We start from the raw sequence: 26,806 nt of genomic DNA, 5'->3' as shown, positions 1-26,806 counted from the left end.
TGTGACCCAGCAGCTGCCCTTGGACATCCCAGAGCCGTAAATTCGCTGCTGATGGGAGAGAGGGCATTGATGGTGAGAGGAATGGCAAAGCACAACATTAAAACACCCTGCAAAAAACCTAACCAAAGAATTGTAAGCATTCACATGAGCTAAAAAAAGAAATTCAAGGTAATTTAGATATAGCTTGGCTAAAACATAAGGCACGGAAAGCAGCCAGCAGATATTTTAAGGCCATGTTTGCATAGGAAATACTTAGAATGGAAATACAAAGAACTGTGAAGAATTGCGTAAATAGGAGAGTTCAAATCAAGGGAAAATTAAAAAAAAAAAAAAAAGGATTTGACAGCAAGGCTGTGTAGTTTCTTCATTTTGATTTCACAAGGGAAACACTCCAACCTGTTTCACTGGATACAGTAAAACACAAAACGAGTTGGGCAAAAGCAGAAGAAAATATACTGCAGAGAAAGTCAGCAGTCAGAGGTGGAGCATGAGAACATTTCCATCCATTAATTACCCATTTTCTGGCTGGTGTTTCACTGTGACTTTTTTTTTCCCCTCTGGAACCACTAACATCCCACCACACAGTGATCCCAAGCAATGGGACAAACATCCCAAGACCTACTTGGGACACTGATGCCACTCTAACTTAGCTGTCTGTGCCATTTGTGTCTCTGGAAAGAGCCAGCAACTGGGGTTAGGTCCTGGAAGAAATAGCCAGAAATTAACTGCTCTATTATAAGACATAAAAATGTAATCCAATCTTGAGAATGTGTGATAATTTCCCTAGTCTATTTTTATAATTGCATGGAAAATATTCTTGAACATTCCACATAGATTATTAGAGAACACTTAATTTATGCTGCTAAGTACTGCCTTAAAATACCTTTACTGGAGTCTTCAAAATGACAAACACCTGTCTTATCATTCACACTAAGAATAGGTTTCCAGCAGACCATAATAACAAAATGATAATTTGTGAGGTTCTGAAAGAAGATGGGACTAGTAAAAATCATCACCGAATTAACTTTTTAATATCCCAGTATCACTGTTGATTAGTAAGAGTGAGGTTTTGAGAATGAAATTAAAGCATAAATCCCTGGAAAAGACTTTGAGAAGCCTAACATTCAATTACTAGGTTAAAAAAAATATCAGCTTTAAGTGTCTCTATCGATAGAAATGCAAGGAGAGGATGTAAGCACACACTATTAGAAACAAGAGCAGCTCTGCACTGGAGATGTTTAGGGAATAGAATTCTTTGATCAATTCAGGGTCCAAAATTGTTCCATCCAGCATAGCAGTTTTATAGAAAGACCTCAAATTAGACAATTGTTGGTGCAACCAAATTTTTCTCCATGAAGGTATGGAAGGAGTAAAACATGTTTTCAAGTTGTTCTCCAAAATCCTGGGCAGCTCAGACAGATGTCCAGAGATCTTCCCAGTAATTTCACAGCTCTGCAGACCTGGGACACCACAGCTGGCACCAGGAGAACTGGGGAGAATTCCCCCACCCCCAGCCACACACAGGGTCAGGTTTGGAGGGTGGGGGCTCTGTCAGCCCCTCCCCTGCAGGGGTGACCTGCAGACAGGGCTGCCCACAGCCTCTAGGAAACTCCTTGCTGAGGGGCCACAAGGAAGGCGCTGCCTGGAAGCCACAAGTGCTTCAAAGCCTTTCCCAGGGCTAAAGTTTCCCCCCTTCTGGAAGTCAGTCTAATGAATCCTGGCTCAGACCTGTTTCCAGATGCAGGGATGTTTTCCATGAGATACTTCAATTTCTGGGAAATAGCAGGGTGGTTTATCTCAACAGAAGACTGTCTTGTCTGATGAGGTCTGACTGGCCTGTTTCTGCTTCATTCCTGTAGGGGGTTGCTTAACGCTGGTGATTATTTTTATTTTTAGAAGTTTACATTAAAAAAAGTCAAGCTTCTACTTAAAAAAAAAAAAAAGAAGACGAAATTGCATAGCTGAAAGCAAATGGTCGGTTTTGTATAAAATGGGAAGAATTTTCTGATGGTAAGGCAGAAGTCTATGTATAATGACATAGAAAGAGATGCAGCTGCTGTGGCTCAAGTGTGGCAAGACACAGAGCTCCTGCAGCATCCCCAGTTTATGTCTTACAGCAAAATCCAGGAAGGACACATACAGCAGTTTGGTGCCTCAGCATTGTGTTCAGCCTGGGCTGGCAGACTCATTCAGAGTAACCTGGGTGTTTCTGTACTGACCGGTAGGTCCAGAGGTGCAAATTGCAGCAAAAAGCTACTCAGTTTGTAGAGGTGAAAGCTATTTCTACCCCAAATCCCTCTTCCTGTGATGGGCCATGAACACCTGCTCAGCAAGTGAACTCCTGCAGAGTTCACTGATGTCTCCAGGCTCAGGATCACATTTATGCTGTTGATAAGCAGAAATTTGATCTTTAGATACACCTTGCTTCAAACTACACAGATACCACAAGGTGAGATGCCAGAGTTTCAATTACTTTTCTTCAACTGGGTGTGTGTAAGAGAAAGAGCAAATAAAATAGACATAACTGCTGTTATTCAGAAGACACCCTGAGAAACAGGGAGACAGGGAAAGATTAAATGTGACAGGGACTCCCTGGAGGATTTTGGGGGAGTTAGGGAGGACTTTTTTTTAACCCCAGCACATCTGAAACTGAGAATCTGAGGCAACAAAGGAATAACAGTAGTTCACTAACAGGTAATTTTATTCTTAATTCCGCTGAAAAACGGCTAGAGAACTATTTAAAGCACAGTGGAACTTTATACAAATAATACTTCCTTGGACAACAAAAGGAAAATAAGGCATGCCTAATGTGTGAGAGGAAATTGCTGGAGAAGCTCAGATAATGCTGTAGCCTTTTGTTGATTTTTCTTAATAGTGACTACAATTATAGAATGTGTCTATGTGCTATGAATAGATGCTGTGAATAAAATTCAGGTACCCTGCTAGTCAGTTTTTCTTACCAATAAATACACGCCCCAGAAAACATTCACCTGTGTGGCAAGTAGCTTTTAATCCATGTACTTTGCACAATTGATGGAATTACAATGGGGATTCATTAGAGGCTCCCTTGAATGGATATTTGGCATTGCTGACTGTCCTTGGGCAGCTATCAGCCCAAATGTGGGTCAGCCAGAGGAAGGATGAAGCCAGAGCCCAGCTGGAAAACAGGTGTGCTGGAACAGAGGTATTAGGAATCCGTGATCTGAATTCCACAGCTGGACAGACACCTACACCACAGAGTTCTCTCTCAGCTTGGAAAAGTGAAAGTGAAGAAGAATCTCACTGGTTTTAGTCTCTCCAAAATGAAAGGGGAAGCAGATCCTGTTTAACAGGAGAAACAATATTTAGTGACTCTCAGTGACATACTTACCAAATATTTATGTGTTAATGCCACACAAAACTGACTTCAGATGGCATAAGCCACATTTCGTTCACTGGATAGTCTAAGTAATGCTTCTGCTTAGTTGTTATTGTGCTTGAAACCCTTCATTCTTCCCAAAAGTATCTGGGCAGTTGGGTGTTGCATGGTCCCCAACTGGAAACACACTGATCTTTCTTAACGACTGTAAATTTATTTAATTGTGTTGGATTCAACTATTTTCATGCCTGTCCAGCTGAGTTACTGCTTAATCTGAGCTGAAATCTATGAAATCTAAGAAACCAGGTTTGTTTGGTTTTTTTTTTTTGTTTTGTTTTGGTTTTTTTTTTTTGTTTTGGTTTGGTTTTTTTTTTTGTTTTGGTTTGGTTTTTTTTTTTGTTTTGGTTTGGTTTTTTTTTTTGTTTTGGTTTGGTTTTTTTTTTTGTTTTGGTTTGGTTTTTTTTTTTGTTTTGGTTTGGTTTTTTTTTTTGTTTTGGTTTGGTTTTTTTTTTTGTTTTGGTTTGGTTTTTTTTTTTGTTTTGGTTTGGTTTTTTTTTTTGTTTTGGTTTGGTTTTTTTTTTTGTTTTGGTTTGGTTTTTTTTTTTTTTTTTTGAGGAATCTGACTGAAAATAACACCCTAGCTTGGTTTAGCAAAGTCACATCTGTCCTTATCTAAGCTTTGCCAGGAGGTGAGATGTAGCAGTTGTTGAATGGTGCTTCTTGGAAAATCACACAACTATTTCAAATAGAATTTCTAATATGTGGCATCTTAAGGTAATGAAAAGACTTTAAAATAACGGGTTTTTTTCCTTTTCTGTTCATATTTTTTGTTTTCCTAAGGTCTTTCCTTTTCTCTGATAGTCAAAAATATAGAGAGGCCCTCAGAATAAATCTGCATGGGTCACCTGACTTCAGTGGTTTCCTGACAATTGCAATGAGTTAAATTTCCAGCCTTGTGATTTAGAGCATGAGATCATCCACGTCAGGTCTTAGCCACTCTCTAGCAATGCATACCTAGGGAAAAATTACAAGGATAAGACTTTGCAACTGGCAGAAATTACACCTACTAAGTCTTCTATGGAGTTTTTTCCTTTCATCCATTTGGCTGCTGGACTTTTAACCTCAAATATATTTCTGGCTCATAGCCATGAATTTGACTAGTTGTTTAACTAACTAGTTTAACTAAACTAACCATTTAACAGGATGTTGGAAAATGACCTTGTGATTGTTTGGAACCTGTAACCTGAACAGCCCATTTGCTGTCCTCTTCTTCTTCTATTTTGAGAAACAGGGAACAATTCCTTTCTCTTAATTTCTTTATTTATAATTGCACAGACCTGTGTCATATCACCCTGAGTCATCTCTTTTCCAGCCCTAGGCTTGCTTGGTTGTTTTCTCTGAGAAAGAAGCTATTCAATATGTTTGCTCATCCTTCTCCCTGACTGGAGTTCTTTTTTCTTCTCTTTCCAGATGAGAAAAGATCTAAATAAATACTACCCAGAGACCTCTTACTTTCTTTGAAGACCGCAGTGATCTTTTTAACAGTACTGTGTAAAAATGACATATGTGAAATACAATGAAATTTGTTGACACTCCCAACACTGAAGATTAAGTAAATATGATTTTACTCTCTGTACTAAATCTGCTGATGAAGAAGCTAACTTCTGATCAGCAGCAGTTACAGTAACTAGCTTGCCTGCTGTCCTCACGCTGGGGATAATTCTGCCTTGGAGATGCCACTCGTTGATTTCTTTTTGCCACGACAGATGTTTAAGCTGATACTTCCTTAGATGACAAGACTGAAAATAGACTGAACATCGTTTGATGGAAACCCCCCAGCATCAACAGAACCAGTACAGACCCCAAGCCCTTTATCTTGCCTCTCAGACACTACTTTGGCAGCCCTATATATGATAATGTAAGAATAATTGCTTATTACATCTCTGCTGTAGCACACAAGCATTGTGTAATTCAGCATTAATGTCTGACAACCCAGCTGTCATCTTTCCAAAAATACTTGCTCTCTAACTACTGTAGCTGCTGCTGCTTCTACTTCAAACCAAGGGAAGAGATTCTGCTCGGGGGCATTTTGACAGGGTGTTATCTTTTGAAAAGACAGATGTTTGTGCTGCAACTGTCTGGTGGTTTTAAGGCTCATGCACATGTTTCAATAAATAAGTGCTAAATTACTTGCCAGGTTCTGAGTTAAAGTGGACTTCTAGAGAAATATGTAGGTGAAACCCAAAAGTAAGACCAGCATGCTCACAAGAAAAGTTTCAAATCACCTTTGAAACAACAGGAAAAGACAAGAAACTCTGGCTTGAAGGCTTATGAATATGAAAAGACACTTAGAATTTATAAAATAGATGATGGTGTCACTTTCTGCCCTTCTTCATTTAATTTCCCAAGAGAAATACTTCAAAGGGAGGGCAAATAATTCCTCCCCTTGTAAGGGATTTTATTATTTGAAGTAGCATGTTGGTCCTTATTGACCCAACTTTGATTGGTAAGATGGTGATGAAATTAATCTGGCCTTTGGTATAACCACAATTAACTTCTCCAGAAGGGAGGTGATTCCATGTCTTGAAGTAAAAAAGTTTCCTTGGAAGGAGCAGCCCAGGGCATTTATGTTGTTTGAGGCTTCAATAGACTCATGCCAGGCTGATGTGGTTTGCCTTCCTCTGGCTCAGGTCCTCTGCCCTGGGTGGAATTTCACCTTGGCAGATAAATTATGGAAATTCTCTCACATCAGAACCACTGACTATTATCTGATGTGGGAGTTTAATTCCTCATTCAGATTCCCCATAATGGACCAAACAAAGACCTGGAGAATGACACATTGAACAGAGTTTAATATTCTTTAGAAAGCCTGGTTAACCTGTCACTGCTAAATGAATATGTGTCTCTGTGCACTTTAGATGCTGTCTTGTCTTAATAAATGGAAGTAGGATAAACTACTTGAGCTTTAAAACAACTTACAAGGAAAGACATGAAACACTCCCCTCCCTCTGGTAATCTGCAATTCCTTACTGAATGAAGGGTGAGGAGGAAGAAAGAGAAAAGAAAAATAGGGATCCCATTTTCTAAAGTACTCTAAAACTCAGTCTTGTGCTACTGACTTACCAGAACACCAATCTGAGGACTCTGACTCTGCGAAATTTGCTCAGTAGGATCACTTTGAGTCATTCTGGAATCACAGAAAAGCGAACATAGGGCAAATAATTCAGAAAATTCATATGAGATGTGGGGAGGCAGGTAAATGTATATTACAAAGTACAATAAAAGTACAATGCCTTTTATATAAATACATAAATAAATATGTATGTATATATATGTATGCACATACATACAAAGACCTTATGAAACCTCAAATTTGCAAGCTGTTCTGTACAAAGATTTAACATACATAAACTAGATCCTGGGGCAAAAAAAAGACCACTTTGCAAGTTAGAACCTAACAGTATCTCTCCTCATGCCAACGTGCCCACCCTGTTCAGCTAACCACATGCTTAATTTTATTTTGGACATTATGAAAATAGAATTAATGAAAAAAAGCTTAGTTGCCTGGTGCTATAGCTCTGATCCTGTCTGATATTTTCTGCCCTGTTAGGAGCTGGAGAGGGCCATGGGTGCTCATTGATTCCAGAGGCTGGAAGAAAATTTTGTTGGAATAATTTTGATTTTCTATGCCAAAATAAGATTTTTCCATATGAAGATTATTTCTTCTCCCCTTTGTCTTCCTTGGATTACACTCCTCCCACTGTACCTCATGCCCCAGCTGGAAAACCTGAAACCAAGGTTCCCCAGGTGCTGCCGTGGGGACTCCTGAAAACATCACCTCCTATGAATGTGCTGCACACTTCTTACATCCTGCTTTAGTTTTTTTAGAATTGTTTGTGGCACATCTTTGCAAGCAAGCAAGGCCACAGCAGCAGGTTCTTAGCAAGGCAGCACAATAGCTATCAGTAGATAAAGTTTTTAGTTCTTCCTTTTCCTCTGACCAGCTGTTCAAAGCAGTATGAAAAGCTGCAAGTATTCCCTGGGGAGAAAAAAGAGAAAGAAAATTAAATTAAAAAAAAATAAAAGGGAAGACAAAATGGAAGCATTTCAACATTAAAACACTTTGATTTCTTTTTTGTTAAAAAAAAATCATTTAAAAATGCCTTGTATATTTTTTTCAGTGCTGATACTAGTTTAAAGTATATGAAAGAAATGAAATAAAATCTATTTACTTGATTTCTTTTTTTTTTTTTTAGATTGGCACTTTGGAAGCAATTCTTACTTGTTTTCCCACTTACTGCACATGGGCTTGCTTGCAAACTTGAGTGTGTGAAGCCGATTCCTTTTGCATGAGTGAGGTGGAGGGAGCACATTGGGCTCACACACAGCACTCTGCTCGTGAAGGGTCTCCTGGCACAGAGCTCAGCCTGTGCCTTCCCTCCCTGCAGCCCATCCCTGGCAGGGGAGAGGAGCCAAGTCCCACCTGTGCCACTCGTGGAGGTACAGCTGCTCTACAGACACAGACCTTACAGGGCTGATGCATTCCTTTGTCTCTGAAATTCCAACAGCAGCAATATTTTGAGAGAACAATGGCTTTGGAATTTCTTTAGGGCAATCTAGTGAAGTAGCTGTTTGTTCAAGGATTTGCTAACAGCGGGAGAGGTTTGAACGTGCACCCTCTTACTTTTGTCAGGAGAACACTGGCCTGCAGCCCCTGCAGGGTTGCAGAGGTTTGAGATAATCTTCGAGATGTGTGCTTGCTTTGCACATATGTTCTGCTTTCAGAAAAGGCTGCAGCAGGTGATGTGCTCTCCAGCTCCACTCCTCCCGTGTTTTTCTGAGGATTTGGCTTCCTTATTGGATGTCTGATGGTGCACTAAGGGACGTGTGCCATAGAAATGACAAGTACAAGGTGACTTCTCCTAAACAACAGCTCTATGCAGGTTATGAATGTGCAGGAGGGCTGTAAAAATGAAAAGCTCAAAGGAGAATCAAGGCCAGGTTGGGTGGGGCTCTGAGCAACTGGATTTAGCTGGTGGGACCCCTGCCCATGGCAGGGGCTTGGATTGAGGTGATCTTTAAGATCCCTCCAACCCAAATGGTTCTGTGAAAAATGAAGCACAAGCACCCACAGTTCAGACTCCTTCACATCCCCTCCACTGCAGTGCAGAGGGGACACAGATTTTCACTGCTGGAGAGGGAATTTCAGGTGCTCCAGGTGCTCTCAAAGGCAGCTCCATGATTCCTCATCAGGGGTTTGCTGTGCCAGCCGTGCATTTGTGCTGCTCTCCATCCCTCCTGCAGTGGGTCCCACAGCTCCTTCAGGGAGGATGACTGACAGTGCCCCAACAGCAGTTCTTAATTATTTTCCAACTTTGACAATTAATAACTAATAAGGCCTATATAATCAAATGGGATTTCAAGCCCATGGTTTAAACTCAATTTACTGTACTTTCACAACTGCTAAATTTTTCTTTTCCTTCCCCCTAAGGCACCTGCTTCCTTGAATTCTGGGAGGTGAAGATTAAGCTGACAGATGGTATCAGCAGAAGAATGATTATGAGTTTTAAAAACCTTGATATTTTGGCTTAGTACACCACTTTTCATGCAAATACTGACATGGATATTAGCATCCAATTAAGAAAGTATAAAACTATGCCATTCTGTTACAGTTTACATTACAATCATTTAATGTTTCATTAAAAATACTAGAAGAGCTGCTCTGAAAGGGATAAAAATCAATGATCTATTTATCACTTCTGCTGCTTTGCTCTTCTGGCACAATGTGGCAGTGAAAATGGGCTATAAATGTCCTTAAATTATTCTGTTAATTTGAGTTGCTTTCTCCATTTTTTTGTTCTAGCCTTACCAAAGGATCAATTTCTATCAAGACACACTACCTTGTGTTAAGGGAGTGTCAGCAAGGTAAAGTGTTAACTCTTCAGTGGTCATAGAGTATTTCCAATTTTTTTCCATAGGTTAGGTTATGTCTAAACAGACACCATTTTTTATTTGGACAAGGACTGTCAGTGCAATTTAAACACCAAAACCAGCTGATTGTCCACAGATGAATGTTTAGAAATATCCTTTGTTTACTGTTTAGTCTTGTTTTTTGTGAGGAACATATATTCTTGGCACTTCCATTGAATAATAACACACTCTGTTATTAAAAATAATGCTCTGACTTGTTTAACATCACCACATTCACACCACTTTTTAAAAATAAGGAATAAATGGAAAGAAATTTCCCAGTCCAATGTGAGGTGACACATGAAATAACCTATGTTTATTATAAAAACTTAAAATAATTCATTTGATACGAGTATTTTTCTCTGGAAACATTATTACTTAATTAGCTTAAAATTAAAATGAAATTTGGAATGTCCTTAGAAAGTTTTCAAATGAAATGCTTTGAAAATTTGGAAACAAGTGGCTTTGGGTGAAGAAAATTCAATATACTTTTTTTTTCATAAATGTCAGGGATTTAACACACTAGATTTTGTTATTTTAACCAAGAAAGGTGTAATTCAAAAGGTTTTTGACCAAGTATACATACATTAGTTTAGCTCTTTCTCACAGACGGGGAAAAGGTATAAATCTCCTCCTTCTCGTCATATCTATTACCAGTGAACAAAACATGATAATGAAAATTATTCAAGTCTCATGAAATTCTGGTTTTGTGAGAAACTTTGGACATGTAGCCACATTATTTAACAAACTATTTAAGCGTTACATGACGAGTAAACGAGGGGCAACGTTGTACCTGCTGTAAACAGAGACCATAAAATAATACAACTGAACCTTCTCATCACTGACTGCACTGACCCTCAGATTACAGGACCCTCAGCTTGGGAGCAATCACCTGGACAAATGTCACTTACCCAAACAGCTTAGTCAGTTTAACAAGTATTTGAGGCTAAGAAACCTGTGACAATTCTCCTTCCTGCTTTGCTTTTTCCTTTTTATATGAAACGTGAACATACATCCCAACTCTGTCTCCTGCAGCTTCTGACTCCAAAAGCAACTGCTGGATACAGGAAGGATGACAAACCTGGATGGATCAGCCTGTAAAAAAGATAGTGGAGGCTCTGAGTGCTGAAAAACAAACAGCTCTTAAACTAAATGGAGTTGCACCATAAATAGCAACAGCTGGTTGCAAGTATTGCTTGCAGATTGTCTTCTTTATTAGGAAATATCAAAACCTCCAGTGACAATTCATCACTTTTCTAATGCTATTAGCAGTAATGGAAAAATGCCAAGTCATTTTCCACAAATCTCCCTCAGGTCTCTTTAAATTCATAAAGCACCCAAGATTAGAGTACAACCTGAGTCAAAGAACATTGACTGGCCCTTAGCTGACCAAAAAATACCCAGCCCTCTGCTAGAGAGGCATTGCTGAATTGTTTTAAAGGACAACAGAACATCAGAGTTGAGTTTTTTAACTGGAGATGCTGAGGCTTGTTTGCTTTATTTCATTTGCATGTGGGTAGGTAACAAGACTGCCCTACAAGGCCAAACTTCACCATAGCTCCTAATAGCCATTGCCTTTGATATCAAAATTACTTGTAAATGCTTTCAAATTTGAAACACCACCACAATAACCAGTAGCCTGGCTGATTTTGCAAACTCTTGTAAAATTTTTAGACTAATGTTCGTTTTTATGGTTGGTATAGAGGGTAGGATATAGTTTGGTTTCATGCAATGGCTAGAAGCTAATGCTAACAAATTTGAATTCAAAGGAGTATATTACAGATAGGTAGCCAGCAGGACAGTTTACCTAGGGAAGCAATGGATACTTACACATATAAAATCCCTATTAGTCATTTCATTCAAAGAGCAAATATTTTAATCTTTTCTACCAAAAAGTCAAAATACCATAGTCTCAAAAAGTATGAAAAAATCAGAACATTTTTTCTTAAGTAAAATATTTTGACATCTTTTTACAACATTGTTCCAGGGTTTTTACCATTTCCCAAAATGTATCATTGCAGGTATTGCGGAACATTCCAAGAACAGAGTGTGGACAATGCAACCACTCTGTAAAAAATAAAGAGTTTGAGGATTCATGCTACAACATTTAGAACCTCCTGTGGTTTCTATTCTTCAAACACAAGGCAGCAGTTTTACAATATCACTTAGTACTAAGTCACCTGTTCTTTTCTGCTGGGATTCAGCCATACAGGATTCAGACAGGGCTGTTCCTCAGCTTGGAGATAAGGATATAATGAATACTCACTCTGTGGATCAGTTCAGTGCCGAGAGAGAGGTGAGCAATGAGTGAAAACTTCCAGTTCTCTTCACAGATGTGCCTGCCATTTATCTCACACTGTATTCTGGTAAACAAAATTCAAGGGAGAGCATATAAGAGAACAACCAGACTAATGATCTGCAGAGATCCTTGTGTTAATGTTATCTATTTATACTAAAAGTATGCTTTTAGCTAAATGCCTTTTCAGTTACCTTCCTGGGCAGCTAAATGAAAAAAAGGGTGATAATGGCATTTTCATTATTTTAGGAACATATTTACACCTTAACAAAAGAGCTCTTGGGGGGCACAAGAAATGAAGATGCAAGTGCTTAAACCAATAAGAAAATGTTTTGTGGATTATGTTAGAAATGAAAATATAAACTGCTAACAAAGTCATCTCAAAGAAAAAAAACCCAAATGGTAATGAGATTTTTAAAGCTGCAGTCAAACTTAATCTTCTCATTGTATTTCAGTAAGTTTTCAGGAAGAAACCTGCAGGAAATTTTCTTGGACCATCAGGAACTAAGGAATTTTTTTCAATACATGAAATCATAGTTTTCTTTTGTGACAGATATCATCTCTTAAAACAAAGACTTCAAGTACATATAGACACCAGCAACCTTGAGCCACCAATCTATTTGAAAATTTGGGGCTCTCTGCTCTTAGCCATTTAAAAGGCATGCATTTTAAAGGAAATTTAAATAAAGTTTATGCTCTGTGATACATTACATTTACTTATGAATTATGGAGTTGTCAGGTTCTGGTCTCATATTCTTCTGGACTGTTTTCAGTGCAGTGTTCAGCAAGATGCAACTTCTCAAGTCTAACAGAGAAACACAGGAAAATTTCTCCCTTCATGTGGTTCTTCTCACTTTGGCATTTGGTGATTGGGGAAAAAAACTTACAAAAAAAAAAAAAAAAAAGAAAACTGTGGATGAAATCTGAAGTCAAAATTTAAAGCAATGCAAAACACTGAAATACGCCAGCATTTGATCTAAGGAGCCTACAGAATTAGCATAGTGAGCATATGTTCATGTTCAAAGATAACAGACATTTTTGATAACCCTCCCTAAACTTAGGTCATCTCTGATTTACATATTTAAATGTTCCTTTTTTCTTTTTTTTTTGGGAATGACTTAAATCAGGGTCACCTTCATCATTTGTACAGAGATATATACACAGCTTTCATTTACATAAATGTTTAACTACAAATATTTCACCTCAATTTTTAAACAGTAAATCTGTATAAAATTGCTCATTTTCTTGTCCAATAATTTTTGTAATGTAGAATTATATTTTCTTTCTCTGCATATGTGCCAAAACTCTGTCTGCAGAAATGATGCCTGAATCTCATTCATCCACACCTGAGTTGATTATTTGTTGGATCTGTTTTCCCTCTTCTCCATAATCTTCTCTTATAAACTCCTTATTAAAGTCCTTAAAGCAACCTAGCTGCTTTAAAGTTTTTATCAGAACATCTGTATTTCCAGAGAATATTTGGGAACTCATGATTCTAGCACAAGCCATTGCTGCTAAACATTTCTGACTAGCCTAGCATTAGCCATGATAAAGATCATTTGATGCGGACAAAGAGGGTGATCTAACAACATAAATCCCATAATTCCATTAAAAGCATAGGTAAATGCCTAAAAAACCCCAATCACAAAATTATCTTAAAACATTGTGAAAGCATCTTAAAAATGCAGATGTTTTCTTTTTTCTTCCTTTTCACATGTGGCACTTGCAGGAACCATAGCACTGATGAGAAGGAGACAGGAACATTCACAATTTTACCTGAAGCAGCTGTGTGGTTTGCTGTGACAGTTACGAGGGCCTGATGTAACATTTCAGCTGTGACCATTTCTGTCTGATTTTTGGCTGAAACACAAAGCTGTATTTCCAAGCTGGCCTTTGCTGTAGACATGTTTCCATCCAGAACAAGCTGATCCTTCTGGTTTACTCACCTCTCCAGCTGCCCTCCTGACCTGGAGGATAAGAGCAGTCTGAAATTGGGGCCTGGCAGGGCTGTGTACGGGTCTAAATCCTTCTTGGAACTGATGGGAAAAGTATCTTCTCCTTTTTTTTTTATTTTTTGCCAAGTGAGCTCTGATTAGGTTACAAAATTCTCCATCAAGATACCACAAGTACTCTTATAACAATGGGTAGATGTCACAGCATTTGTATGAGAATAAGCTGGACATCTAATGAGGTCAATTTTGGAGCTGTGTTTGTGTTCCACTTGTAATTACCCTCCACAGGCCAGGGAAGCTTGCCAAGGGCACTGCTGTAGCTTTTTACAGCAGGTTACGTACTTACATTTTATATCTGAGTATCTAAAGATACTTCAGGGCAGTACTTCAGAAGCAAACTGCATTAGTTGCTATGCCAGTGGATATGAAGCTTCCATGGCTTCAGACAACGTTTTCCCTTTATTGGGAAGATTTAAAAGCCCTGCATCCAATTTTACACTTTGGCTACACCACTAAAAACCCCAAAATACAGCACAGAGTGTTTGAGAGTGTGCATTAGCTCTGCTATCATTCATGCTCTTGGTTAACGAAATCCCCCAGGCCATTTGTCAGTGTTATGAAGCTCCCACAGCAAGTGCAGCCAGCCATGGCATCCAGTGTGCCGAGTGCTGGGTGTACCTGCCTTCCTAGAAAGGCTTGGGGCACTGGATGAGCTCATTACAGGGTTAGAGAGGCATTTTAAGGCTTTTTGCTGTTTCCATCCTCAGTCCCTTGCACTGGCTGCTGGAGGCACTTCCATACTGCCAGGACTGAACGGGGATTAGTTTGATTCTTTCCCACTATGAATATTAGAAAATATACCACAGCATATCCAAGTGTTATGATACTAACTGCACCTTTTGTACATGCAATAAGCGGGCTTTCAGAATAAAATAACTCCTCTGTGCTTTTCCTCTTCCTCCAGCTCCTGGTCTCCCCGCTAGCAGAGTTACTGCCATTGAAGTTCTTCACCTCAGCCCTCACTTGCCCCTAATGCCATGGTCTCTGTTACCTCCTTGGTTTCCCTCAAAACCTGGGGCTCGCAGGGATGGCTGCCTTTGCTCTGAGATGAGAGCAGAGGAGCCATCCAGAGGGCAGCAGAACTGGGGACCCCGCTCTCCTTGACAGTTCACCCAGGGAAAGCCACTTTAGCTGAAAAGAGAGGGAGAAGTAGAGACAGGCACACAGGGGCTGGAAAAGCACAAGTTCTGTATTCAGCTGCCTGGGAAGGTGCATGTGCAGATTCCAGATGAGAATCATTGAGTCATTAAGCTTGGAAAAGACCTCTAAGGTCACCAAGTCCAGTTATTAACCTTACAGGACCAGGTCCACCACTAAACCCTTTGCCTTAGCACCACATCCATGCGATTTTCGAACACTTGTTATGTGGCACAGCCACCAGAGAGGGAAATATTTTACATCAGGGTGTACTGAACAATGTTTGATATTCAGCAGCTCTACAACTCATGGTTTAAGAAGACAACATCATTAAAACAAGAGGCTTATATTCAAATGAATGCTATACATTACAGGAGTGTCCCCAGTGAGACAGGCCCAAAGGACTGCACTGGGAATGGGTTAAAATTGCCTGGATAATGACCTTCTGCTGCTATTAATCTAGTATGTGGCACAGGAATATAGCACATAAAGTTACCGATTTTTCTTTCCTACAATCACAAAAGCAATAAAATTAGATAATCCCAAGCTTCCTGTGTTCATATAAAAGAAAAACATAATTTTAAAAACTAAGACCTATATTTGAGTTCAATTTTTCAGGCAGGTTTCAAATCTTAGAAGTGTAAAATAACAAAAAATTATCTCCCAACAAAAAGTATTGCCTTTCACTTAGGTCCAAAAGCCTGCTGATATTTCATTCATCTGCATCAAATTAAGTTCAGGTGGGAGGCTGCGTTTATTGGTTTATTTGCTTTCTTTTCTCCTAGGAAAGCTGACCTGATTATTGAACTTACCTCTGTGGTGAAAAACTAAAATATAACTTCCTTGGTGCTGCTATTTTCCCACAGCTTGCACAGTTCTGCATTCCCAGGTTATCAAAATCTGCTTATATGAAAATCTTAAGTGGGAATGTGAAATTAAAGAAAAAACTTTTTATCATTCCTCTGTTATGAAGACTAATTTATTTATTGTTTAATCTGATAAGTAAGCAAATATTTATTGAATATCTAGTCTTTAAATTGCCAAATAATTATATATTGGGCTTAACTAGTTTAGTTGCCTTCAATCTACCAGTCTTCATTTCTCTGCAAGAGTATATCACAGTCTTCATCCTTTATCCTTTAAATATTAGACATTATGATGTTTGCCTGGTGCCACCCTATGTTCTGTGTAGAGTTTTATTACAGAAGGATGAAATGGGGCTTGCAGATATAAAATCTCCAGGTTGCCCTCGGGTAAGTATAATACTTAAATGCAAGAGTTATTATAATGAAGCTGATAATTATACCATACACAAAAGGCAACGTGGAGGATGGTGCAGGAACGCACTGCACCAGAGCTGTATTTTAGCTGCAAGGGGAGTGAGAGGTTAACTATTGCCTTGCTGAATTCAAAGGCAAATTTGCCACAGTGAGCTGATGAACAGGCAGCTTCTCTCCCGACATGCTCGTTCCTCTATAACCACCAACAGCTGGACTAACTTCCAAGTTGGCTCTTTTAAGCCTTAAATATATGTTTATGCAAGCAGCCACCATTTCCTGCTCTAGGTGGGAAATGCTGCACATGTTAGTTGAAAAAATAGCAAAAGATCTTGCAGTTGTGCCAGCAACAGACACTTTTCAGCAGGCGTTTGATGGAGGTTTCAAGCCTCATTGGTGCTATATTTCCATATTTTGAGGTTCCAGCAAAGTGATCAAAATATGTATATTACCTTACTTAAAAACAAAATAAAACAAAGGAATAAAATTAAAAAGACAAAATACATTGAATAGTTTGCATTCTCAGCAAATTACGATTCATGATATTCCTCCCTTTGTTTGGTTCATTTTCTGGCTTCTGAAAAGCAGGCATGCTGCTGCCTCAGTAATATTTACAGCACATGGTAAAGCACATTTCTCTGTGATCAAAATCCCTAATTTTTTACTTCCCTGCTTATTCTTAAACACAATACTGCTCTCAGTTAGGCTGCATAATAAAAGCAGGTCTAATAACAGCAACTTCTTGTTTGTGCTCCTCACATCACTGACATTTAGAGAATTATTTTACAATGGCATAATAGAGCTCATAGAACATTTTCAACAACAGTAGATGGTCACAGTTTCACTCCTACCTAGTATTTATAGTGCATTTTACATTAATTGTACCTTAATTGGAAAATTATATCAATTGGATTAACAGACTGTGTGTCCTGCTTTTGCCTGGGATAGAGCTAATTTTCCTCACAGAGCTAACGTGGGGCTGTGTTGGATTTTTGCTGGAAAGTGTTGATAGCACAGGGACGTTTTAGGTATGGCTGAGCAGCACTTACACTACGAGGGCCTTTTCTGCTCCTCACCCTCTCCAGCAGCAAGGGGGCTGGGGGCACAAGGATTTGGGAGGGGATACAGCTGGGACAGCTGACCACAACTGACCCAAGGGTGTCCCATACCCCATGGTGTCATGCTCAGCTGAGGGAGAAGCAGCAAGGGGGCACATTCAGAATGATGGTTTGCCTCCCCAAGCCAGCCTTAGCAGTGATGGAGCCCAGCTTTCCTGAGGAGGTCTGAACACCTGCCTGGACATGAGAAATGGGGAATGAATTCCACATTTTGCTTTGCTTGTGTGCTTTTATTCTCCTTATTAAACTCTCTTTATCTCAACCTGCATGTTTTCTCCCTGTTACTTTTCTGATTCTTTCCTCAATCCCACTGGGGAGCAGTGAGAAGAGGATCTGTGAAACTGAGTTGCTGGCTGGAGTTGAGCCACGACACCACAAAAAAATGATCTTTTCTTGAAACACAGCATGAGTATTTTCTTCATCTGTAAAAGGGGCAAGATCAATATTTAATTACCTCATGGGGAGTTGGGAGAGCTGCCTAAGGATGCCGTGCAAAGGGCTACTGACCAGTTAAAGAGAGAGCAATTCTGCTCTTGTTTAAGATGTGTCAAAGCCTGAATACGAAGGTGTGGCTTTTGCAGCCAAGCCTGTGAGACTCCTCGCCTGGGCAATGGCAGCAGTGCTTAGGCAGTGACACTTTGGTATGGCCTTGCACAGCTTGAGGAAAGGTGTGAACATGAGGCACATGCGTGGTGTTAACCCACACTCCTCCTGCACTACAGCATCTGCGCTGACAGAGGTGCCACGAGTTACCCAAGGCTTCTGCTGTAACTTCATTCTGCTGGCAGGACTTCTCTTGAAAACACTTTCTGGAATAATTCCAGATATGTCACAGTGGAATGCATGTAAGAATTGGAAACAAAGCATTTATTTAGCTACATGGTTTATACACTGCTTTGTGTCCATAAACTAAATGAATTATTTCTTACATGCTAAAAATGTTCGGTGTGTCTTAGATGCCATACACACGGCAGAGTAAGATGTTAGTTGAAACAAAATAAAAAATATTTATACATATCACGTTTATATACATTTTGAATTTCTTCTCTTCCTTCTTTGAAATTGTGTTTTATATTTGCAGTTGAATCATTATGCTAAATTCTCCTTGGCACACAGACTCATATCCTTTTACAAGTCAGTTGGCTGCCTTATAGTGCATCACTGTATTGGAAAATCACAGCTGGTGAGAACTGGCACATCATGGAAAAATACAGAGCATTTTACAGATATTTTAAATTCTGAAGTGGGCAGTTGGGGAAAGACAGTGGAGAACCCTTGTCAAACAAAAAGTGGATATGCAGAAACTCCTCTGTGCCAAGAAACTCTGGATAACTCAAGAATGCTGCCTGCAGACAGTGTACTTTAAACCCCCACTGATAAATCAGTGGGAAATCCAGTCAGATCTGAAGGAAGGCCTTACCTTGGCACACAGTGATCATTCTCCTGCCCTGTGTTCAACTAAAGTCACTGTGAAAACTTCAGGGCACTTCCAAGTGTGCCACGCTTAGGGCACACTCCAGGAGCACTGGTGGACAGTGATTGATGGTCTCTGCACTTCATAACAGATGGAATTTGCAGCATTTAACATCTAACAGGAGATATGGTGGAGTTACCTGCGCATGAAAAACCTGAAACGAGTGACAAAGCCAAATATTAGCCAAAGTCTGGTCAGAAAAATAAAAACTGAAACAAAGAAGGAAAGAATTTGGTCTGCATTGTGAGAAATCAATGTTCTCTAGTGCTGTTTCTTAGTGACAACTGGCAGTTGAGTTATGCTTGGAAGAGAGGTCTGAAAATCAAAAGCCTCGTAGAAAAAGGGAATAGTGCTGGCTTCAAATACTTCTAGTCCTGTCCTTCCTACAGCCTGCAGTGACACTACCAACACCAGAAGGTAAAAGTCCTGACTCTGGCAATACAGCCTAGAAAGACTGGGCTGATTGCATCTATTTAAAATATACTACAAGACCAAGGGCTCAATAAATGGAGCATTTCTGGAGAAGACATCGTCATTCACAGTACACGTGATGGTCGCTCTGTAGATCCACACAAGGACACACTGTCATTGTAATGCCTGGAATTCAGCCTCCTTCCCCAGCAAAATTAAGTTTTGAAGCCACTGGGATTTATGATGATGCCTCAATGAATTTTTGGCTGAGTTTATTTTAAAAAGAGCTCTCTGACATTGCTAAGCAGTAAAGCAAAACTTCATTACTATTACAGGTAAACTGCTCTTTGCCCAGGTGGCCAAGAAGGCCAAGAACATCCAAGGTCATAAGTCAACTACTTTTGGGCCAAGTAATGGCCTCCAAAGAAGCAAAATCATCCAGTGTCTCTGACAGAGCTCATAGCAGCTTTTCACAGACACCAGGATCAGGATACTGGTGTCTGTAAGCTCGTCAGGTACAGTCATGTTCTGTCCTGTTGAACAGAGCATTTTAATACGGAAAGCCTTTCCTTCAATGGAAAAAGCCCTGAAAACAGAAACATTCATGTGGACTATTCATTTTTAGAACAGTTAATCATAATTGATCCTTACACAATGAATAGAAAATAAGAGTTATTACTGATAATGAATAATAAGACTGAATTATAATGGTGTGTTTATTAGGCTATCAATAATTAACAGGGATTTGCCATTTATTGTAAATACTGTTACTCTTTATGTTGCAGCTTTGGATGGCACAATTTATATGGTAATTTTATATGAAACAGCACCAATTACAGCATGGCTATTGCAACAGAGTAGAAGCAAATGATGACTTTATCAGTTTTGTTAACTTTTTCATTTTATTCATTGTCAGCACAGCCTGCAATGTAAACATGATGTAGAGAAGAGAATTAAAAAGTTCTGTTCAAGTCCAGTAACTTTGGTTGGTAATCTAACTTCCCCCAGGCAATCACATGGCAGAAATAAATACAATGGGACAGAAATAAAGGCAGGCAGGTCATAATGATGGGGTGGAAAAAAGGGTATCAGGGTTTGTTAACTACTAATGCCACTGGAAGGAAAGGCAGAGTACTGTACCAGCCAGTGTTACAGTAGTGAAAACCCAAAATATTACTGAATGAATATAACAGGAGTTATATTGAATAGCACATTAATAAAAATACTAAAAGGATGAAATATGATTTCAAAATAACGGACTTGGAAATATTTAAACATTTCAATATTTGGGAAATTTTCCATGTGCATCAGTAACCTGTCTGAATGTTAATATTGCAGATTGTGGCTATTTTCAAAGGAAAAGCATTTTCAACATGTGTTCCAAACATCATAATTTGTGAATAAAGTAGAAGATATATGTTAGAGATAAACAGGTAGATTACACGTGGTCTAGTTAAAAAAAAATAAGTTTGTATTTTTAATCTTTGTATTATTTGAAGAGAATTGCCACTAAGCTGTCCACAGCATTTAATAAGAGTCTTGAAAATTTTAGGAAAAAAAGCCCATCTTTAAAAACATCTAAAAACAATTCTACAATCCTGTCAGAATCTGCAGCTTTGATATTAATAATCAGTGTTTTCAGAACTGCCTTAGATGAACCTGGTGGCACACAGATGGCAAGTTATTTACATGATAAAAAGGAGAACTGGCCCATCTCTGGATCCCTAGGGGTGTTGTGACCCATTAACAGAAGAAAGACGACCTTTACTGAATAATAATTGAGAACTATTACTAAGATAATTACAAAACCAATTGATTGCCAGAAGGCCTAGACCTTGGCTCTCCAATTTATACAGCAACTGCTGGTGATCTGCCCAGAAAAAAAAAAAAACAGGCTTAAGGTTCACAAACACCATAACCTCAACATCTGCCTGCCATCTAAAGATAATGATCTGGTATTAATTAATTTGAACAGTGCAGTCATTGCAGAGGTAAACTGCATCACAAATCAGACACTTAACTTAACCTGAAGTTATCATGTTTCCATCCAGCCTGTATTAACAGGAAGAATGCTCTCAGGTAAATTAAACTGTTGCAGGTCACAACATGAAAATGAATTAAGTTAATTCTCTTTAACAGGGAGCATGATTGTGACTCTGTGCTGGATGCTGTACCAGTTAACATGATAAAAGCATTTTTAAAAACGTTTTTCAAAATGCTCCTATGCTATCATTTTGTAGTGCACAAACCTCCAACTGCTTTTTCAGTTTCCTTCCTCTACAGGAAAGAGGAGACAGAAGTTATTGGCCTTTGTTAATTTTCAAAAGAGGGATTTCTGGGAACAAAACTATTAAAGGGTGTCTGTGGTGTGATACCACCAATTCTCTGTGGGGGAAATTCTGGACAGCACTAAAAATCCATGTAAGGTTCTCCTGGGCTTCTCCCATGTCTTCTGCGGGCGTTTGAGGTATAAAAACTACAGTCAGCACACCATATGTGCTGCTGATCGGATTTCCAAAATTATGCTTCCTTACACGTGAAGGATATTTTGAAGACGCTTTAAAAGCTGAAGGATTTAACAACTTAGTGCCAAGTTTCACACCTGGGAATTGATATTTAGGAATGTAGAACAGCAGAAGAACCTGGAACTCTAAAAAATCATAGCAAACCTTCCTCCTTAAGGTGGAAACAGCTGAAATTACTGTGACAAATGCTTTGGATAAAATGTTCTTTCACCTAAAACCTGCTTCTTGATTTTTAACTCCACTATGAGTCCCATAGTTGGGATTCTTTGAGGACTCTCCACTAAAAGGAGTGTTACAGGTAGTCATTCTTCAAGGGAGATAATTTAAGTCACAGCATGAAATTTATATAAAATTCAATTCACATTTGAGACCTGTAGTAAAAAAGAGCTGCCAACACTGACAGAATGCCTGTTCTGCATGACAGAAATGCTAATAGAGACAATTTCTTACCCAAGAAGTACCTAGATAATAGCATGTGGTGAAAAAAGGAGATAATGCATTCAATTTGCAACAAGATGTGTGAGCTAGGAATCAAACTAATGAAGAGCTTAAAAAATTAACTGCACTCTCAGGTGAACTGAGATTCAAACATGCAAGACAACTGGAACCTGAGGACACTTGCTCTGAACTTCAGGAGTTCGACCAGTGGCAGGTCACCCCCACACAGTGGATTGGGTTGGGATTGAAGGTTCAGATTAGTGAGGATTGATAGATTGATTTTTTTTTTTTTTTCTTTTTTACAGCTCTACTTTTCAAGGGGAATTGTTTTGGGGGAGTTAAAGCACTGCTGGCATTTTTCCCTCTTCTTCACATTGTCTTGACTGGGACAAAATCTGGATCAGGAGCAATGAGTCCATGGAGTTAGGGCTGAAAGCAACATTGACTAGGAAAAGGTCCTTACAGACACACAGGGCTTGTGAAAAGCCAATTGTCAATCATCTATCCATGTTTAAGTATGGAGTAACCAAAGCATGGCATTCTCAAGACCTGTCATCAGAGCTTAGGCAGGAAAGCTTTATTCTGTATAATGCCTTTGTTTACAAAGACCCTAGCTTAGAAGAGAGCATAATTTTATTAAAAGTCTTTGACAATTTATTCCTGTGAGCACTCCACAGTCACAGTAATTTATTATATTTTTCTCCCGACCCGACATAAATAAAATCTGAAAAAATAGCGAATATATGAATAGATGAATATATCTTCTAGGAGAAAGGACATCAGTGGCAATCAGAAATAGGAAGAAGATAAACACCCGACGAGACAAAGTGAATCAAACCAAAAAGTGTTTGGGAGAGGGGAATCACATTCTGGAAGAGCTGATGGAAGTAAATTCAACAGGGCGTAAGGAAGAAGAGCGGGGGTTAAGGCAGAGTAGGTGCACACATTTTTGTATTAAACCAGCACTGCAACCATAGCTGACACTCCTCAGAAAACAATCCTCTGAGCTCCTTGATAGGGCATTTTGGACACAAAGAGTTTATGGTGTAACCCCACCCCACCAATTTGTCTGAACACTCTCACTGTCACACATCCAACTCAGTGCAATTTCTGACTCGCTCAGGCAGAATACGGAAAAGTTAAATCAATATATGCACTGTGTCCTTGGAATCCAGAAAGCATCTTGCTCTGGGATTGGAGCTACTGCAAATGTCTGGTGGCACTTTCTACCCAGTGATTTGTGGGGAATCCATCCACAAAGATTGACACTGAAGTCAGTCCATTCTTTGTGGGTTACATATTTGTGCTGTAATTCATCCTAGAAAGGTTTGGGTTTTTCAGAATTTCCTGTCAATCACCCTACTCCCATCAATAACCCCTGTGATATAACATGTTTTCAAGCAGTTTTTCCTCAAAAGATTTAAGATGTAGGATGGCCCTTATGCAGCTTTTGTCTGTTGTAATTGTAGTAGAGATCAACAAAATTGGATGCTGTTCTGTCATCCTTGACTGGGCTCCTGGTGCTAATCAGGAGTTGGAAATTGCACATTCAGATGGATTTAGAGACATATACTGTGTGACAATTCAGCAAGCAGTAAAGAGCATTGTTTTGAATTCTTAAAGGTTAGTGATGCAAGCTGCAGTGACTAAAGTTTTTTGAGCCCTGAAAGAAAACCAATTAGGTGTATGAAACAAACACATTGCAGTAAAGCAATCTATATTTTCATACATTTAAGGCCAGGAGAAGAGATTAGTTCATCTACACTGAGTTTTTGTTTCAGATACTTATATTCCATCCAATTACCTCTGATATTGAGCCCCCCATTACTTGTGTTCAGCCAAAAAATAACTTTCAGAAAGTATATAGACTGTATCTGAAAGTCTCCAGAGATGACGTCTACCATTTTCCTACTGCAATGTAGCCTGCCCCAAAGTTTAATTACCATCTCTGTGAAACAGAGAAAAAAGCAACAGCATGTGCCTTATTTCTAATTTGAAATTGCCTTGCTTTAGCTCCCAGCTACTGGTTCTTGCTATATGTTTCTTTGGTAGATTAAAGAACCCTGTAGTATTTCATGTTTTCTTCACAGAAAGGTGTTTATACAGGCTTAACTTTCTTTTTTTAGAAGCTCAACAGAAATCTCCCACTGGAATACGTTTTCTCTGCCCTCCAAAACCTTCTTGTATCTCTACTTTGTACATATACTTTTTTTTTTTTTCCTGCAGCACAGATAGTGGGAACATTCCCAATATTCCTCTATTCATCTCTAACGGTTAGAGACTTTAATATCACCATACTACTTTAAATTCTGTTTTTATCCATAACCTTAAAGGAATTTTTACCATAATGAAAACTGAGCAAATTTTGCCATTGAAATCATGAGGGAAAAGCGATGAGGCATTAAATGCAAGCCAATGTACTGAAGAAAGCAAAAATATCAGGTCAGATTTAGAGTCCAATAGGCCAAACCTGCAGAGCGAGCTGGATGAGCAACCCACACATTACAATCTTTGTCCATAGTACTGGAAAAAAGCATTGCCTTCTTACAAGAAAAGCATGCATGCATTTTCAACAAATCATATCCTAGAAAAGGAGGAGGAGAAAGCTAACTCAGTTTAACTTATTATGGCTATGATAGAGCCTTGTTTTTGTGTTTGATATTATGCTAATAATGGTGTCTTTCTAAGATCCCGAGAGCCGAAGGGATGACCAAATAAATATCCTGTTCCCCAACAGCCTAATGCAGACTTTGAAGGTGGTCACAGTACTCACAATTGATTTTCATTTACTACGACTGTTTAGAAACATGAGCAGTTCAGCTTTTCCTCCCATAAATAACTAAAATAAAAAATTACTGGGAGGGAAGGCGAGGAACTCATAGAAGTGCAACAAATTCTGAAGCTTATGAAATCACAGCCTAATTTTAATGGAATACAGTCAGTTAAATAAACATCATAGAAACACAACAAACAATGCAAGTTACAAGTCTTGTTAGCTATGAATATGTTGCACATTTGTTAAGATGACCTTGGTTCGTGTGACATAAACTGGGCATCAGATGGACAGCAGCCTGAGGGAATTATCTTTAGTGCCAAAGTACCAATGTTCAAGTCAATTTTCATACTCACTTTCTTTTGTTCTCTTTCTTATGAATTTGGACTAGCATAAGTTCTTTGTTATTCTTCATAATCACTCTTCTCCCTGGGCAGCCTTATGCTTATTGGTTTGTTATATTGGTTATATCTGTGCAGTGATCTGTGTTTCTATGATTTCCATGGATTTATTATTCTTACAAGAATCAGCTTTAGTTCTGCGACTGTCATGCTTCATTTCTGTTAGAAATCTTAAATATCTATGTATATTTCTTATGGATTATGGCTCACAGTCCACAATTATAATTCTGAGTTTATAAGAAATGAAGTGATGTGTGACATACAAACACGACACATAAACCGTTTTTAACAGATCCTTAGTCTACTTTTATAACCTATAACTGCACTTCTAGCTAAGCACAGCTGCCAAAGACTTAAATTCTTGGTTTTATCCCTCTCATGGCCAACAACACAATTAAGTGAAAGTAAATGAGTATCTCCCCAAAATCTGACTCAGATTACAAAAAAAAAAAAAAAAAAAAAATTAGGGATCACTTCAGGCTTATTCAGAACACAATAAATGTTCAAACAACATGACAACCCAGCCAGTCTGCTGTGACGTGCTTTATTTGGGGAAAATAACTTTCTGCACATCCAAGTGCATAGGGTCTCCGTGAGTGCAGCCCAATTATCTTTTATAAGCTGTGTAAAGCTGAAGGTGAGGAAGTTAAAGTTTTAGGAATAATCAAGATATGGTATGAAATATGCTTTTCATCTAGGATAATAAAATCTTGTTCACAAAAAAACACTGAAAAAAGATGGCTAAAAAGGTAACAGAAGCTGTAGCCATGCCAAGCAATGTGCAAATTTGGTTCACTTGTTCAGACAACTCATCACTTTGTCAACCCTGGGGCACCTGCCTCATTCTTCTCAAGGTGCTTTGGAATCCTGTTTCTATGAAAAAACTGAGACTCACTTTTTCATTGGAATTTTTATGCCTTTGCTGTATAAAAATACTGATTACAGTGATTGTTCATACAACAGTCTGAGCTTTTTGAAATCAATCTTTTCTTATAATATCCAATAACAGCTTTCCCCAGCAGGCATATTTAATTTTACCAAATCCCACACCAGCTGAAGCTCATTTCTTTCCACATACAAAGCCCAACAAAGACAAATTTCTTATTTTGTGTTCAGATTTGTGCATTGAGACCATAACTCACTTTTGACCAAAGAAGCAAAGCCAAAAGTCAGTCCTTTTTTTTTTTTCATTAAATTGACCCCAAAACTTCCTAATCACTGTAACAGCCAGTCAATAAAACCTGAATGAAATAGTTAATTTGTATTAAGTACCAAGAAAAAAGTATGCTTATCCAAAAATCAGCAATATAAAGCATTTGCAAGCTCCTATGCTTTTGTTGCTTGCACATTTGCAGAGTATTTGGGTGCTGAGATGAACTTCTGCATTTGTTCAGGGACAACTGTCCCATATGCACTCATATTTTTGGAGAGCAAAATACACATTCACATAGTACTGGACCTAACAAGGCTGAGTAACCTGCACACAGCAAGTGGAGGGCCATGACTGAGCTATGAAAGTGGGGAAACCACTGAAATTTAATGTTTTTCTTGAGGCAATATCAAAGGCAAATATAACCACGTGTCACTGTGCATCCCAGGTATTGTAGGAACAGCAG

The 26,806-nt window shown here is 38.8% G+C and overlaps 1 long non-coding RNA gene across 7 annotated transcripts in view; it reads right to left on the bottom strand.

Moving 5' to 3' along the window:
• The window catches only part of LOC108444862, a 111,303-nt gene continuing 84,497 nt past the window's right edge, over window positions 1–26,806 (bottom strand). For 2 of the 7 annotated variants that reach the window (XR_001859565.1, XR_001859570.1), the window contains 4 exons: window positions 12,336–18,796; window positions 11,595–11,691; window positions 10,240–10,423; window positions 6,144–7,397 (listed from right to left, as the gene is read on the bottom strand). This is a non-coding gene — a long non-coding RNA (uncharacterized LOC108444862). Of the gene's footprint in view, window positions 49–3,370; window positions 3,536–6,143; window positions 7,398–10,239; window positions 10,424–11,594; window positions 11,692–12,335; window positions 18,797–26,806 lie in introns of those variants that run through there. The other 5 variants (XR_001859569.1, XR_001859568.1, XR_001859566.1 and 2 more) reach the window with 5 other exon arrangements.

This window comes from Corvus brachyrhynchos, unplaced genomic scaffold, assembly GCF_000691975.1.
Source record: "Corvus brachyrhynchos isolate BGI_N302 unplaced genomic scaffold, ASM69197v1 scaffold162, whole genome shotgun sequence".
NCBI lineage: Eukaryota > Metazoa > Chordata > Aves > Passeriformes > Corvidae > Corvus > Corvus brachyrhynchos.
Note: the sequence above shows the minus strand (reverse complement) of the source record. Positions and strands in the feature narration are given on the sequence as shown.